The sequence below is a fragment of the Schistocerca piceifrons genome, chromosome 8 (assembly GCF_021461385.2).
Source record: "Schistocerca piceifrons isolate TAMUIC-IGC-003096 chromosome 8, iqSchPice1.1, whole genome shotgun sequence".
Lineage (NCBI taxonomy): Eukaryota > Metazoa > Arthropoda > Insecta > Orthoptera > Acrididae > Schistocerca > Schistocerca piceifrons.
The window spans coordinates 6,955,244-6,969,825 of record NC_060145.1 but is presented as its reverse complement, the minus strand read 5'-3'; the positions used below and the strand labels follow the sequence as shown (position 1 = coordinate 6,969,825).

General features: G+C 43.8%; 1 protein-coding gene across 1 annotated transcript in view; it reads left to right on the top strand.

Moving 5' to 3' along the window:
* LOC124712060 (organic cation transporter protein-like) overlaps window positions 1-14,582 on the top strand; it is a 484,670-nt gene that overhangs the window by 299,709 nt on the left and 170,379 nt on the right. The gene's annotated exons all lie outside the window — the stretch shown is intronic.

The window sequence follows — 14,582 nt, the reverse complement described above, 5'->3', positions numbered from 1 at the left end:
GGATTGACGTGTAGTCCATTGAACTCCTCTCTTTGCCTTTGTGTTTCGCACTTTTGACGTGAGCGCAAGTCAACCTAGTTGTTTTTGCGCCCTAGAACAAAAGCCATCAACTTGGGCCCCGCTGTCTAAACCCGTCTAGATACCATGGACGAACGGAGAGAACTGAGTTTCGAAAGATTAGTTTTCGGAATACATGTTGATTTTTGCAGAGTAGATTTTTTCTCCAAAACCGTCATAACCCATGAGCATAAACCGTGTTCCATAATTCTAAAACAGACTCACGTCAGCGATGTAGACCTATAATTATGTAATTATGTATATCTGCCCTACGACTCTTCCTGAAAACAGGAATGGCCTGCGTTTCTTTTTTTCTAGTCCTTTGTTTCTTTTCGTAGCTATAAGCAGTTCTGTGCCACGATGATCCGTGAGAGCTGTTCCATTCAGTAAAACAGCCACCGGTCGCTTGGCCGGTGTCCATGTGAGAAACTGCCAGTGCGGTGCCGGCCTATCCCAAGGCTCTGCGCTAGCTACAGACAAACGGTCTGAATTGTCGGACTTCCTATGCTCCTCTTACAGACGCCAAACAAATCATCATACGTTCAGTTCCCCTCATTTTAGTTAGTGTCGGCAATTGGAAGTAAAATTTTACTTTGCAAAATCTATCCAATCCGGAAGGGGAGCAAATAATGGACCAGTTCATTGTTGATCCCAGATACACTGGAGAAGTAACTCATTTGCGAAAAGTTCTTTTTTCGTTTCGCTGTTGGGAAAAGTGTTACTTCATTAAAAATGTACAGTTATACTTGTGTGTGTGTGTGTGTGTGTGTGTGTGTGTGTGTGTGTGTGTCTGTCTGTCTGTCTTTCTGAGGCGTTAGGTCGATCACTTGTTCGTCTTGTTTCTCGGAGTGGTTACCTACAGAACTGGAAAAAAAGATCAGACGCGTGTAAATCTGCCACCAGACGGTCAGTGTAAATGACACAGCGATGCTGGCATTGCGTTCTACATTGTCGGCCGACGACAAGTAACAATCACAACAGCCAAATACTGAGGATATCTTGTACCGGAACTAGAACGTGCCCAGGAGGAGACAGAGCATGGTAGCTAGCACCTTCTCCTCCCTCCAACTAAAAAATAAATAAGTAAATAAAAAACTTCGCTAATCGAACTTAAATCCTACCCATGATACAGAGAGGCTTATCAATTCAGTGTCTGCTTGCAGAAAACAGGACATGTAATGGAGATTGAGTAGTTTATCCATAGCAATTCACAGCTGTTCCATTTCCAACGGAAAATTCAACTTCCGTCTATAACCTGAGACAGTTTATATAAAGGGCCATGTAATCTATGGAATATTTTTCTTTTACGTAGTTACTCTCCTCTGTTACTTAAAAGTACTGTATTTATAGCAAAGTTGAAATAGTCAATATTCAGGTTTTATACGAAAATTTTTGATTTTTAACGTGAAACAGAGGGATGGTGTAATAAAAATACAAAAACATCAGATTTATCATAAATCACAGGAAAATGCAATTTTATGAAAAAAGAAAAAATTAAAAGAACTGCAAAACAAAAACGTATAGAACATCGTTTCAGTACCTCGTGGAGGTTATATAAAATCTGTTGTTCATAAAAAACTTCAGCACTTATCAACAATAACATGAAGTTTTTGCCTTTATCATGAAGAACCTTCTACTGAGTACAAAAACGACAAGAACAAGAATAAGAATAGATGGATTTTTTGTTTGTGCTTGTAAACTGTACTTGAATGAAAAGTAATTGCTTTGGTTGCATAGCAGCATAGAAGTTGCGCGATCAACTAATTTTTATTACTTATAAAATGGAATTTATATTTCACAAGGATATAGAATAAAGAATGGACTAACACTGAACGATGTGCGGTTCTGTGAAGAAACAAACAAAAATAGACAGGAGTCGTCCGCTCCTAGTTCCTCCCTTACTTATTCATTTCTGTTTCTTTCCCTACCAATACTACAGGCAATCCTCCCATTTACTATGTCATTTGCATATCGTATCAAAACTACAAAACCAAAGTTTTGGTAGAGCGCAAGTCTACTACTACTACTACTACTACTACTACTACTACTAATACTACTAATTCCCTTGCATCCCCTTAACTGTCTTAACTTGCAGTACAGTTTCTTCAGATGTTACAGATAAACTTTCGCTTCCCTTGTTTTATCCCTGCTGACTTCAGAATTTCAAAGAGTATATTGCAGTCAACATTGTGAAAAGCTTACAAGATAGAATGATACTAATTCCACCAACGTATATTTCGCGTAGGGACCGCGAAGACAGAGAAATTAGGACTCGCAAGGAAGCATATAGACAGTCGTTTTTCCCTCTGTCTATTTGCAAGTGGAACAGGAAAACAAATGTCCAGCATTGGTACAAGGTAACCTCCGCCATGCACCATATGGGGGTTGCTGAGGACGTATGTAGATGTAAAGTAAATAATAAATTTTCAGTACTTCTATAGTAGTTAGCACAGGTTGCAACAGTCACTAGTCAATAAACATGACGAGATGGTAAATAAATCTGTTTCACTACAGAGAAACGCTACAGAATGTTGGACACGAGCAGAAAGAGTGCGACAGACAGCGTTCCTCTGTTGCTAGGGCAACGGCGGCGTTCGCCCGACTTTGTGCTGCATCACTGCTCGCTCGCGTCTTGGACTTTGTTCTTTGATCAGCCCCGTTTTAAGGAACGGCCAAAGTCCTCAAAGCGCACGCGGAAACGGCTGGCGGAGTGTTGTTGGAGCCCTCAGCCTGGAGGCACCTGCCGCGGGCGCGTTTTCTGTTTTTCGTGTCGTTTGCCGCCGCCTAGTCGGCAGCTGCGATTACCTCGCATTTAACAATCGCCGTAAGGTGACGAGCACTTGGCAGGAGTCACATGTACGGTCGCCTCGGGTGAGGAGAAGAAGATAAGTCGCCGAAGCAGTGCGACAGGAGCGGGGGAGAGCGCCTAATCTGCGGCTTCACTCAGATACTGGCAGGCCGCACCACGCAGCAATCGCCAGTATAATCTCTGCTAATGCTGGTTTATTGCCTCTATAGCTACCATTATGTCGGAGTTGCTGCTTCAGATTGGTAGTACGATACTGTTGAGTGTTCCATACCTCAGTCGCTGGAAAAAAAGAAAAAAAGTCACAGAATCAGTTCGTGTGTCTGTCTCTTCAAAACCCATATTCTCAGGAACGGATAGACGTATAAAGTTGAAATTTGTCACATTCTCAGGTCTATGTTCTCATGGCAGTAAACTAAACGGTAACTCGTAATTTAATGCAATCAAAAGGTACGGCCATTCATGTCACATATTTTCATACTCGCGAACGCACTAGTTAGAAACTGTGCAGTTCTTCTCGTTGACCTAGAATCGTGAAATTTTCCACGAAGTAAGATTTCATACTACTATCAAACGAAAAAATCTAAAAATTCTCCGTGTTTAATTTATATCACACGAAACAAAATTTCTCCTGTAAGATGCAATCTTCAAAAAGTGAGGACTTTGTATCCCTCCTCCGTTTCCTCCTCCTCTTTCCCCATCTCTCCCTCCCCGATGTCACTCCCACCTTAGGAATCATAGGTAATACACGTCAGCGTTCATTCAGATATCTCATGTTATCCGTTAACGTAGAAACATCAGTCACTTTCTCGTGTCGTTGTCTTTGTGTTCCAGCCGGCCGTTGTTGCCGAGCGGTTCTAGGCGCTTCATTCCGGAACCGCGCTGCTGCTACGGTCGGAGGTTCGAATCCTGCCTTGGCCATGGATATGTATGCTGTCCGTTAGGTTTAAGCAGTTCTAAGTGTAGGGGACTGGTGACCTCAGATGTTAAGTCCCATAGTGCTGAGAGCCATTTGAACTTTTTTTTTTTGTTTGTGTTTCAAATCACACAGTAATAAAACGAGATATGTTCCTGCAGTAGCATACTTCTCGAGTGTAAACCAATCCCTCTGCGGACTTCTCGCTACAAATAAGTGTACTGTAGTAGGCGTGTCAGGAACAGCAGTGATTCACCCTTAGGCACTGAAGAGCCAAAGAAACTGGTACACCTGTCTGATACCTTGTAGGGCTCCCAACAGCACGCAAGAGGACCACAAATAATGTGTAAAGTAGTGCTGGAGGGAACTGACACAATGAATCCTACAGGGCTGTCAATAAATCCGTAAGAGTACGACGGGGTGGAGATCTCTTCTGAACAATATGTCGCAAGGCATCCCAGATATGATCAATAATGTTCATGTTGGGTGAGTTTGGTGGCCAGCAGGAGTCTTTAAACGCAGAAGAGTGTTTCTGGAGCAACTCCGTAGTAATTATGGAAGTGTGCGGTGTTGCGTTGTACTACTGGAATTGCCCAAGTCCGTCGTGATGCACAATGGACATGAGTGGATGCAGGTGATGAGACAGTATACTTACGTACGTGTCAATTGTCAGAGTCGTACGTAGACGTATCTGGGCTCCCATATCACTCCAACTGCACACGCCCCATACCATTACAGAGCCTGCACCAGCTTGAACATTACCCTGCTGACGTGCAGGGTCCATGGATTCATGACGTTGGCTCCGTACCCGCACACGTCCATCTGCTCGACACAATTTGAAACGAGACTCGTCCTAGCAGGCAACATGTTTCCAGTCACCAACAGTCCAATGTCGGTGCTGACGGCCCAGGCGAGGCGCAAAGCTGTGTGTCGTGCAGTCATCAAGGGTACAAGAGTCGGCCTTCGGCTCCGAAAGCCCATATCGATGATGTTTCGTTGAATGGTTCGCACGCTGACACTTGTGGGTGACCCAGCATTGAAACCTACAGGAATTTGCGGAAGGGTTTCACTTCTGTCACGTTGAGCGATTCTCTTTAGTTCTTGTAGGGTATTTTTCCGGCAGCAGTGACATCGGAGATTTGATGTTTCATTGATTTCCTGATATTCACGGTACACTCATGAAATGGTCATATGGGAAAATCTCCACTTCATCGCTGCCACGGAGATAGTGTGCCCCATCGCTCGTGCGCCGACTACACCACCACTTTCAAACTCACTTAAATGTTGATCACCTGCCGTTGTAGCAACAGTAACCGATCTAACAACTGCGCCAGGCACTTTTCTTATGTAGGTCGCAGCGCCATATTCTGCCTGTTTACACATCCCTGTATTTCATTCCCCATGACTATACCAGTTTCTTTGGCGCTTCAGTACATTTATCCAGCGTCAGAATCGGCTCATTTAGAAAGAATACCACCCCGACTTGGCATTTCCTACTCGACGAATATTGGCAGGCATGAAACTCATGTTAACTGGAGAAAAAACTGAATCACTAGGGGTCGACCCACGAATGTTTGACTTGTCTGACCTGCAACGACCCTGTGAACAGTCGAGACTCACCAGTGTAGTGTCTCGCTACACCATATTCACTGAGGGATACTACTTACCCTGATGCAAGGATGCTGGTTGATTAAGTAATTCTCATTGTATTTAGTGCTGCAAATTATGGTACAAATTGTGCAACTGAATAACGCAGGATGGGTAGGAGAGGGGAATGGATTATTAAGCACGGTGTCCTTTAATTATTCTGCCTATGGACGATAAATAGTTTGCACAAGAAGAGAATAGAAGCTTTCGAAATGTGGTGCTACAGAAGAATGCTGAAGATTAGATGGGTAGATCACATAACTAATGAGGAAGTATTGAATAGGATTGGGGAGAAGAGAAGTTTGTGGCACAACTTGACCAGAAGAAGGGATCGGTTGGTAGGACATGTTCTGAGGCATCAAGGGATCACCAATTTAGTATTGGAGGGCAGCGTGGAGGGTAAAAATCGTAGAGGGAGACCAAGAGATGAATACACTAAGCAGATTCAGAAGGATGTAGGTTGCAGTAGGTACTGGGAGATGAAAAAGCTTGCACAGGATAGAGTAGCATGGAGAGCTGCATCAAACCAGTCTCAGGACTGAAGACAACAACAACATGCATAAGTAATCGCAAAGAAAAATCTGTTTGACCATTCGGTAACAGTTTCGGGTGCCAAAGGCGTTACGTAGTTGAACACACCAGTTCCCGTCAGATCAGTGAAGTCAAGCAACATCGAGCGTGGCCAGTACTTGGATGGGTAACCGCCTGGGTACGCCACGTGCTAGTAACACGGTCTTCTTTGTCTTTACGGAAGTGGAAAGGAGCGATCGTGGGGTAAAGTTTCTGATCGCCCAAACTTTGCGTCAACGTGCTGGATTAAATTCCAAACTTCTCCGAAGTTGCCTCGTGAAGCGAGGGCATGAGGCACTATTGATGGAGATCCGTTTGGTGCTGTTAGAGAGGGGTGGGCTGTGTGCTGGCGCCGGGCATCAGCCTCCCCCTTCTGTCGTCATCCAGCACGGCACGTACCTGACGGCACGCAACAACACGCCAGCTGCAGTCACCTACACTTCGCAGATACGCGTACACACAGCTCTCACACTTGGCGAAAGAAAGGAGCTAGTGTGCGCGAAGTGTACGAGAAACCTTTCCATTTCGGCGGCTGAACCTGCCCTCTGGCGTTACTCAGGCAATCGTGCCGCAGTAGTTTCACTTGTTTACGGTTTTGGGCGGCCCTCTTTTTATATTTGTATTTACTATCCCATTCTGTGCTGTCGAGTTCTATACCAAAAGTTCAGCAAATACAGCGCCAGTTACTGGAAAAAACCTTTTCTCCTTGTTGTGTAGCACACAATACCCCTTTCGTAATACTGCGTGGTGAGCAATTATACATTTAACCGGTAATCCCTGTCAGATACTATGTAATCAATGCCTGATTTAGTCTCTTAACTCCGTTGTACTTATCTGTAACATCTTCATGTATTTCCTGTTACCTGTTTATTTCTTTGATGGCTGCAGAATTTTTGTTTCACAGTACATCAGATGACGGGAATATGTTCAATATAATACCACTAGCAAATGGGCTTGCACCTTGAAAAGTAGATCGTATGAAATTAAAAGTTTTGAAAAATGTGAGAAAATGGGTAATTCTTTGTGGAGTAACTTCATTGTTTCACCAAGAATCCGTTATGAAGTAAATTAAAATGATTTAAACGTCCTTTGTTGGAGCTCGCTGTTATTAAGTGCCGCCTAGTGCATCGTGGCAGTTTATCTCCCATCTTGGCAATCAGGTAACAGGAGTGCGTGATGTGCGGCAACAGGAGTGGCAAATGTTGACTGGCGGTTTATCTTTATCTTAAACAACTCTCATTGTCTTCCATTATCCCGCGGAACGGAGCTTCCATTCACCAGTGTTCATGCCGTACCGGAGTGTCGGGAAGAAAGTAGGTTTTTCAGTGTTTTTGACGTTGGGTTGGTCTTTCCATCACGCAACGATTTTCCATTGACTGGCGGCGATCAACGGTGTGTGTGTTACACCAGTTTCTGCAACATTTGCCTTCCAGTGGACTTAAGTGGTTTGGCGACTGAACGTCAGCCTGAAACACCTGACTGATACAGTTACGCCTTCATTGTTTGTACCTCGTGACGTCTGTCAAAGTCAGCTCCTGTCTCGAATCTCGCACATTCGAGCTGCTTTGTACATACGTGGCACTATGGTCCCAATTATAATCATTCCCATGTTTACCACACCATCACGAATACGCCCGGATAGCTGTGCTTGTTAATTACCTGCATCCGGGACGTTTCGAATCCGCGGGGATGGTTAACGACAATGATCGGAGTGCATGCTAGCCCGTGTGCGGTTTTTAGGCGGTTTTCCGCACCCAGCTAGGTGAAAAGCGGACTGGTACCCAAGTCCAACTTCATTTACACGTTTCGCAAACATTTACAAACCTTTCGCTCGCTTTCACATGAGTAACAATGCTCACAGGCAGCTAGGGTACACACTTTCCCGTCCCATGGAGGCGGAGGGGTGGATGGCTAATCTGGTTGCGACAGGAACACAATCAGACCAGCTGTGAGACTAAACCATCCTAAATCCGTTGCTAACCATGCCGACCGTGAGCCGATACGGAACAAAGGCACAACGAAAAGGCGGTGTTGCCTGAATCCTTACAGATTATTTGAAGTGCGCCTACTAGTTGCCATAGCACATCATTTAGGACTACACAAAGCACTAGCATGGAATGGCCCAGCCCCATTGCGGCAAGTGTACAGAGGTCTCCCAAGTTTCCAAAGTCACCTGAAAAATTGTAACGCGTTTGTCTGATGATAAAGCGCTCGTTTTCTTGGTTCCTTACATTTAAATTAACACTTCACGTTAATGAGCTGTGGTGTGGAGGTCATTAAAAACCAGACCACACATGAAATTTAACAGCATTCCTAAATTTATTTACCACTCGACTTCGGAAAAGAATTATTATGCTCAAACTTTGCATTTATTAGATATCTTACATCTTGGGAAATTCACAGAAAGTAGCGGCTCTAAATGCGTTCACCTGTCGACGGTTTGGGTTTGTGTGTGTTTGTGTGTGTGTTTGTGTGTGTGTGTCTGTGTGTAGGCAAAGAAGGGATATTACAGTTTTACAGTTTAATGTTCAGTCTGTGTGTGGTCACTAGACACGGACAGAAAAATAGCCTCTAACATCAACAATTCAAACTTATTCTTATACAGAAAAGAGCAAATTGTGCATCCATGAAGATATTTCAACACCCCCTTCCTTGTGGATGACAGGAGCTGGAAGGCAACAATTTTAAAAACCCATACCTCTCTTCTGCACAGAAGAACAAGGAGGATACCATTCCGTCATGATCTTGGATATGTTGGATAGCGAAGCATGATTTAGATTACCCGCATGAGTCATAGATGAATTAGCCACAAGCGTACCTGAAATGTGCCTCTTATTGCAGAAATCCATAGTTATGGTACATGTTCCACTGCTACTTTATTTGGTGGAATCTGTAGAGGAAGCGCAAACCCTCTCTTTCCATGTGTGGTGCCTCAACACATTGGAACAACAAAGAAGTTGTCTCCCAGTATCTACTTCGAATTGTAAGAACGGTCCTGGTTTTCAACCTCAAGCTTCCATATATCTGTCCCGTTGCCACTGGATAACGTCATTCCTGGACGTGATGTCACAGCCAAGAGACAGTCGAAATAAGACAGTGTATAGCGGCACCCCAGTCCACCAGTTAGTCGTGCTAGAACAGGACCGCCGTGAAGTCGATCGATACGTTGGCTGCTAGCTGTTTTAGCGTGTCAAAATGACGCGGCCTAATATCCAGTATTATTTTATTCAAATTTACGCTCTCCGTGGATGCCTACGAAGTTATATTAAAATCCAAAGATAATGTTTTGAAAGAAATCAGTGACCAAAGAAATACTTTAGCAACTATTCAAAGAAGGGAAACTAAACTTGGTGGTCATTTGTCAAAATTTCTAGCAAACATATTAGATGGAAAAAATTGAGACAGAAAACCGAAGGAAGGCCATGAAAGAAAATAGTAAAAAAATCTATTGGAAGTGACAATGTCCCAATTCTCAAGAGGTGAACAGGGCAGCACAAAAGGGAGAAGAGTAATAGCGTTTGTGAGCTGACTGACTGATTCGCGTTACCACTGGGTAACCATGAGTAATGCCGCAATACGGCGAGGCAGGTGGTGGTATATAGCTGTAGGGACTCCCTTTTTACGAGCCAGGACCGACGGCCACGGGAGTTCCAGCTGAGGCTGCCGTTCCTACGTGTGTGGCGCTGGCTCGGGTCGCGTCCCCAGCAGTTCCCACACACCGGTAGGCCGACTGGCGTAGGGGACCTCCTGTTCAAGAAGGCCTATCGGCAAACCAGTCGGGACATGCATGTGCTATACGGGCTGCAGCTGTCCTGCCCGCAGAAAGAGGAAAGGAAACTGCAAAACGCTGTAGCGTTTCCGTCCATTGATTAGAATATGAATGCTGTGGCATTAAACAGTCCCAAGTTCTTTTGGCGACTGCGGTGACGTGTTTGAGACGCAGTAATTCCAAACATACCCTCCGTTAATACAGATGCTACTTGTTTTTCTTTCATCGCGTTTTGGCCATAAAGGGACAAAGTGTCAAATTCAATTACTTATCATGTACTACATTAGTTTGTCTCGTTTTTGTTTTCTCAGATTACTTCATAGCTATTCCTGTCCCGTTGCTACCTTGCAGTCTTTCTAATTTTAGCATTTTACATTTAAAAAATTTTTTCCGCAGATTCTTCTTTTATGTTCGGTATTTCTAATTATATTTTAACTTCTCAGATACACAATGGTGTTAACTTTTTGTTCCAGAAATACATGATTTGTTCTGCTAGCTTGCTGTCATTCATTCTGTGTGAATGTTAAGAAAACATTGGCCTTCATTTGCATATGGTTTCCGTTATTTTTCCTGTATTTTGAAATATTGTCATTACTTTGGTAATGATCATTACGAATTTCCAAGCTTCTGTGTTTCACGTTGGACCTAAAATTTTCTTCATGATGCAAGTGAAATTAGTAGTAGTAGTAGTAGTAGTTGTTGTTGTTGTTGTTGTTGTTTTCAATTCGAAACTTGGTTTTATGCTACTCTCACGCTAGTCAATACTGTGCAAAACACTTCATCTCTGAAAAACTTCTGCAGTCTACATCTGTTTAAACGTGATGACTTTGTTCAACCCTTGCTCTCCGTTTACAATTTTTACCCCCACACTTCCCTCCAGCAGCAAACTGACAATTCCTTGATGTCTCAGGTCTATTCTATTAACAGATCCTTTAATTTAGTCAAACTTTGCCACAAATTTCTTTTTTCAACAGTCGATTCGGTACTCCTCATTAATTACGCGATCCATCCATCCATCTATCTAATCTTCAGCATTCTGCAGCACCACATTTGGAAAGCTTTTATTCTTTCCTTGTCTAAATCGCATATCGTTCACGTTTCAATGCCATACGAGGTTTAGATTAGATTAGTACTTGTTCCATAGATCATGAATACGACTCTTCGTAATGATGTGGAACGTGTCAGGTTAATATATTCAAGATATTACATTACACAAAATATTACATGACACTCAATATTTTTTTGTGGAGGTTGGGAAATTACCCACTTACTATATCCAAAAATTCATCTAATGAGTAGGAGGAATTGCCATTAAGAAATTATTTTAATTTCCTTTTAAATGCTATATGGCAATCTGTCAGACTTTCGATGCTTTTAGGTAAGTGACCAAAGACTTTTGTGGCAGCATAATCTACCCCCTTCTGAGCCAAAGTTAGATATAACCTTGAGAAGTGAAGATCATCCCTTCTCCCAGTGTTGTAGCCATGTACACTGCTATTACTTTTGAATTCATTCGGATTGTTAATAACAAATTTCATAAGTGAATATATATTGTGAGGCTAAAGTGAAGATTTCTAGCTCTTTAAATAAGTGTCTGCAGGATGATCTTGAATGAGCTCCAGCAATTATTCTCATTACACGCTTTTGTGCAATGAACACACTTTTACTCAGTAATGAGTTACACCAGAATACGATGCCATACGAAAGCAGAGACTGAAAATAGGCGTGGTAAGCTAATTTACTGAGATGTATGTCGCCAAAATTTGCAATGATCCTAACAGGCTACCCTCCAGATAAATACGTTCAGAGACGACTTCTTAAATTTATATTAGCTATTTAAAAAATTTCTCTTTTTCAGGAATGCTTTTCTTGCCATAGCCAGTCTGCAGTTTATATCCTCTCTAAATTGGCTATCGTCAGTTATTTCGCTATTTCTGCTACTTTTAGTGTCTCATTTCCTAAATAATTCCCTCGGCGTCGCCTGATTTAATTAGACTACATTCCATTACACTTGTCCGCAGCTCGTGGTCGTGCGGTAGCGTTCTCGCTTCCCACGCCCGGGTTCCCGGGTTCGGTTCCCGGCGGGGTCAGGGATTTTCTCTGCCTCGTGATGACTGGGTGTTGTGTGATGTCCTTAGGTTAGTTAGGTTTAAGTAGTTCTAAGTTCTAGGGGACTGATGACCATAGATGTTAAGTCCCATAGTGCTCAGAGCCATTTGAACCATTTTTTCCATTACACTTGTTTTTCATTTGTTGATGTTCACCTTCTAACCTCTTTTCTAGGCACTATCCATTTCTTTCAGTTCATCTTAGAAATTCTTCGCTATCCCTGACAACGGAATTGGCACACCTTGCTTTATTTCTTCTCTCTGGACTTTATATCGCTTTCCAAATTTATCTTTGGTTCCCTTTACTGGTTGCGAAGTTATCATACTGCAAACAGATAGTGAGAAGAGCATTAAAAACACTGGTTGCCCACGAAGTCTAATATCACAACAGTATTCATGCTCCCCTTGCCGTTCAAATCTTTGAAGACATTTAGTGGAGTGCAGATGACTCACGTTCGCGCTGCATAATCGCACTGACAACAAGACCTACTCCTTACAAAGTGTCAAAGGCATCCGCATCAGCAAATCTGAAGAAACAGTGCCGTCATTCTTAGACGACCAACTGTACCAAAACTCGGTCTGTGATAGTCACGAGTACGCCAGTTTCTCTCCCCCCCCCCCCCCCTCTCCCCATTTCGTAATTATGGTGCCCAGAGCAGTTTTCAATTTGGGAGCTTTCTCCGGCATATGATTTCTCCCGAAAGCGCCGGCCTAGCGTCGTATGCAAGGCTGCTCTGATAGAATTACCGAAACTAAAGCTTGGACGAAGGTCTCGGGACTAAAGGAAGTACGGAGGAGGGGGGGGGGGGGGGGGGAGGAGGGAAAGAGAGAGGAGAGACCTAAACTTTAAATCTGTCAATGAGTCTTCCTACTCAGTTCGCACAGAGTAACTGAGACAGATCTGAAAACGTGTGATACGTCCCGCTGTAAAATACCAGGAAGCCAACAATAAAAACAGAAAATGAGATCATTACGTTAGATTCCGCATTTTACCGGTCTGACTTGCTACAAATGGCAAGTGCTGCACGATACATCGGCGGACAATGCGTTCAGACCCCAGTAAGGCGGCCTTTTCTAGTTGGGTATTTTGTTGATGCCAGTGGTTTTTCAAACACCCCATTCCGCTAAGAGCCAAGGAGATCACTTTTACTGGTTCATGCCAGAGCTGCTGAGGTCTGACCATGGCTTCTAAGAACGTATAGTGAGAAAAAAGCGCAAGGTGTGTTTCCGAATTCCTGCTCGGTGGGACGGATGCGGTCATCCATTCTTAATACCTGCACGTATGATTCAGATAAATGCGAGACCAGTCGCTCGTAGTCAGCGCCGTTAAGCACTAGAAAACTGGAATTTCGTCGGCCAGCTCTGAGCAACGTCTCGTGTTGTCTGCATTGACAGTCGCGCGACGAAGCGGAAGAGAAAGCGCGCGCCGTCGCTGGCTGCCTCGTGAGGGACGCTCGCCCGCGACACGCGACTAGGGTCGAGGTGAAGGCCGACCCGGGGTTTCCCTCGAGGCCGCCTCGCCTGTATTGGGGTCGCGGCGCCGGCCGATGCTCGCTCACGTCACACGCTCTGGGACTCCCCGCGAGTGAAGCCCCTTCTACTTGCGGTCCGTGCACGCCACGTGGCGGCTTTATCAACCGGGCGCCAGACACGTCACGAGTGGATCGGCGACGTCATTGATCAGCTGTTGTTACCTGTATGGAATTCTAAACTCCTGAGTATACTGTGCAACCGAAATGTTGCTACTTGGGGAGACAGTGAAATTTTGCTGGGGCGAAAATTTTCAACATCGAAAAGAGATTATTGGATTTAAACAAAAAACCTCAAAAATTTGTTGTTATTCTTGTGTTCCATAGACATCAAGAAACGTGTGATCATGGGGGTGTTTCTTACCGATCGCATTGGCCTCCACCACTCAAAGACAGAAGTCCACTAAAGAGACAGCTTACACTACACTCGTTCGTCCTCTGTTAGAATATTGCTGCGCGGTGTGGGATCCTTACCAGGTGGGATTGACGGAGGACATCGAAAGGCTGCAAAAAAGGGCAGCTCGTTTTGTATTATCGCGTAATACGGGAGAGAGTGCGGCAGATATGATACGCGAGTTGGGATGGAATTCATTAAAGCAAAGAAGTTTTTCTTCGCGGCGAGATCTATTTACGAAATTTCAGTCACCAACTTTCTCTTCCGAATGCGAAAATATTTTGTTGAGCCCAGCCTACATAGGTAGGAATGATCATCAAAATAAAATAAGAGAAATCAGAGCTCGAACAGAAAGGTTTAGGTGTTCGTTTTTCCCGCGCGCTGTTCGGGAGTGGAATGGTAAAGAGAGAGTATGATTGTGGTTCGATGAACCCTCCGCCAAGCACTTAAATGTGAATTTCAGAGAAATCTTGTAGATGTAGATGAGACTAATGCAAATGTTTACTGCTAGAACAGTTTCCAAAACATTACACTTTAGTAATTAGTTCTGCAGTGATACTTATATGGTTCAGTTGATTTCTTACACGTATCTTAGTCCGGTGTAACTCGGAGTAATCTGCTTCCTGCTGCTGCTGCTGCTGCTGCTGCTGCTGAAGTAGTCGTTGCCTCGGTCCGTTTTATCTGCTAACTGGATCAAGTTACGTGAATTCTACGAAATAATCCAGGTACCAAGTCTTTTTATAGTGGTTTATTTATGACAAACTGCACCATTTCGTCTTAGTGGGA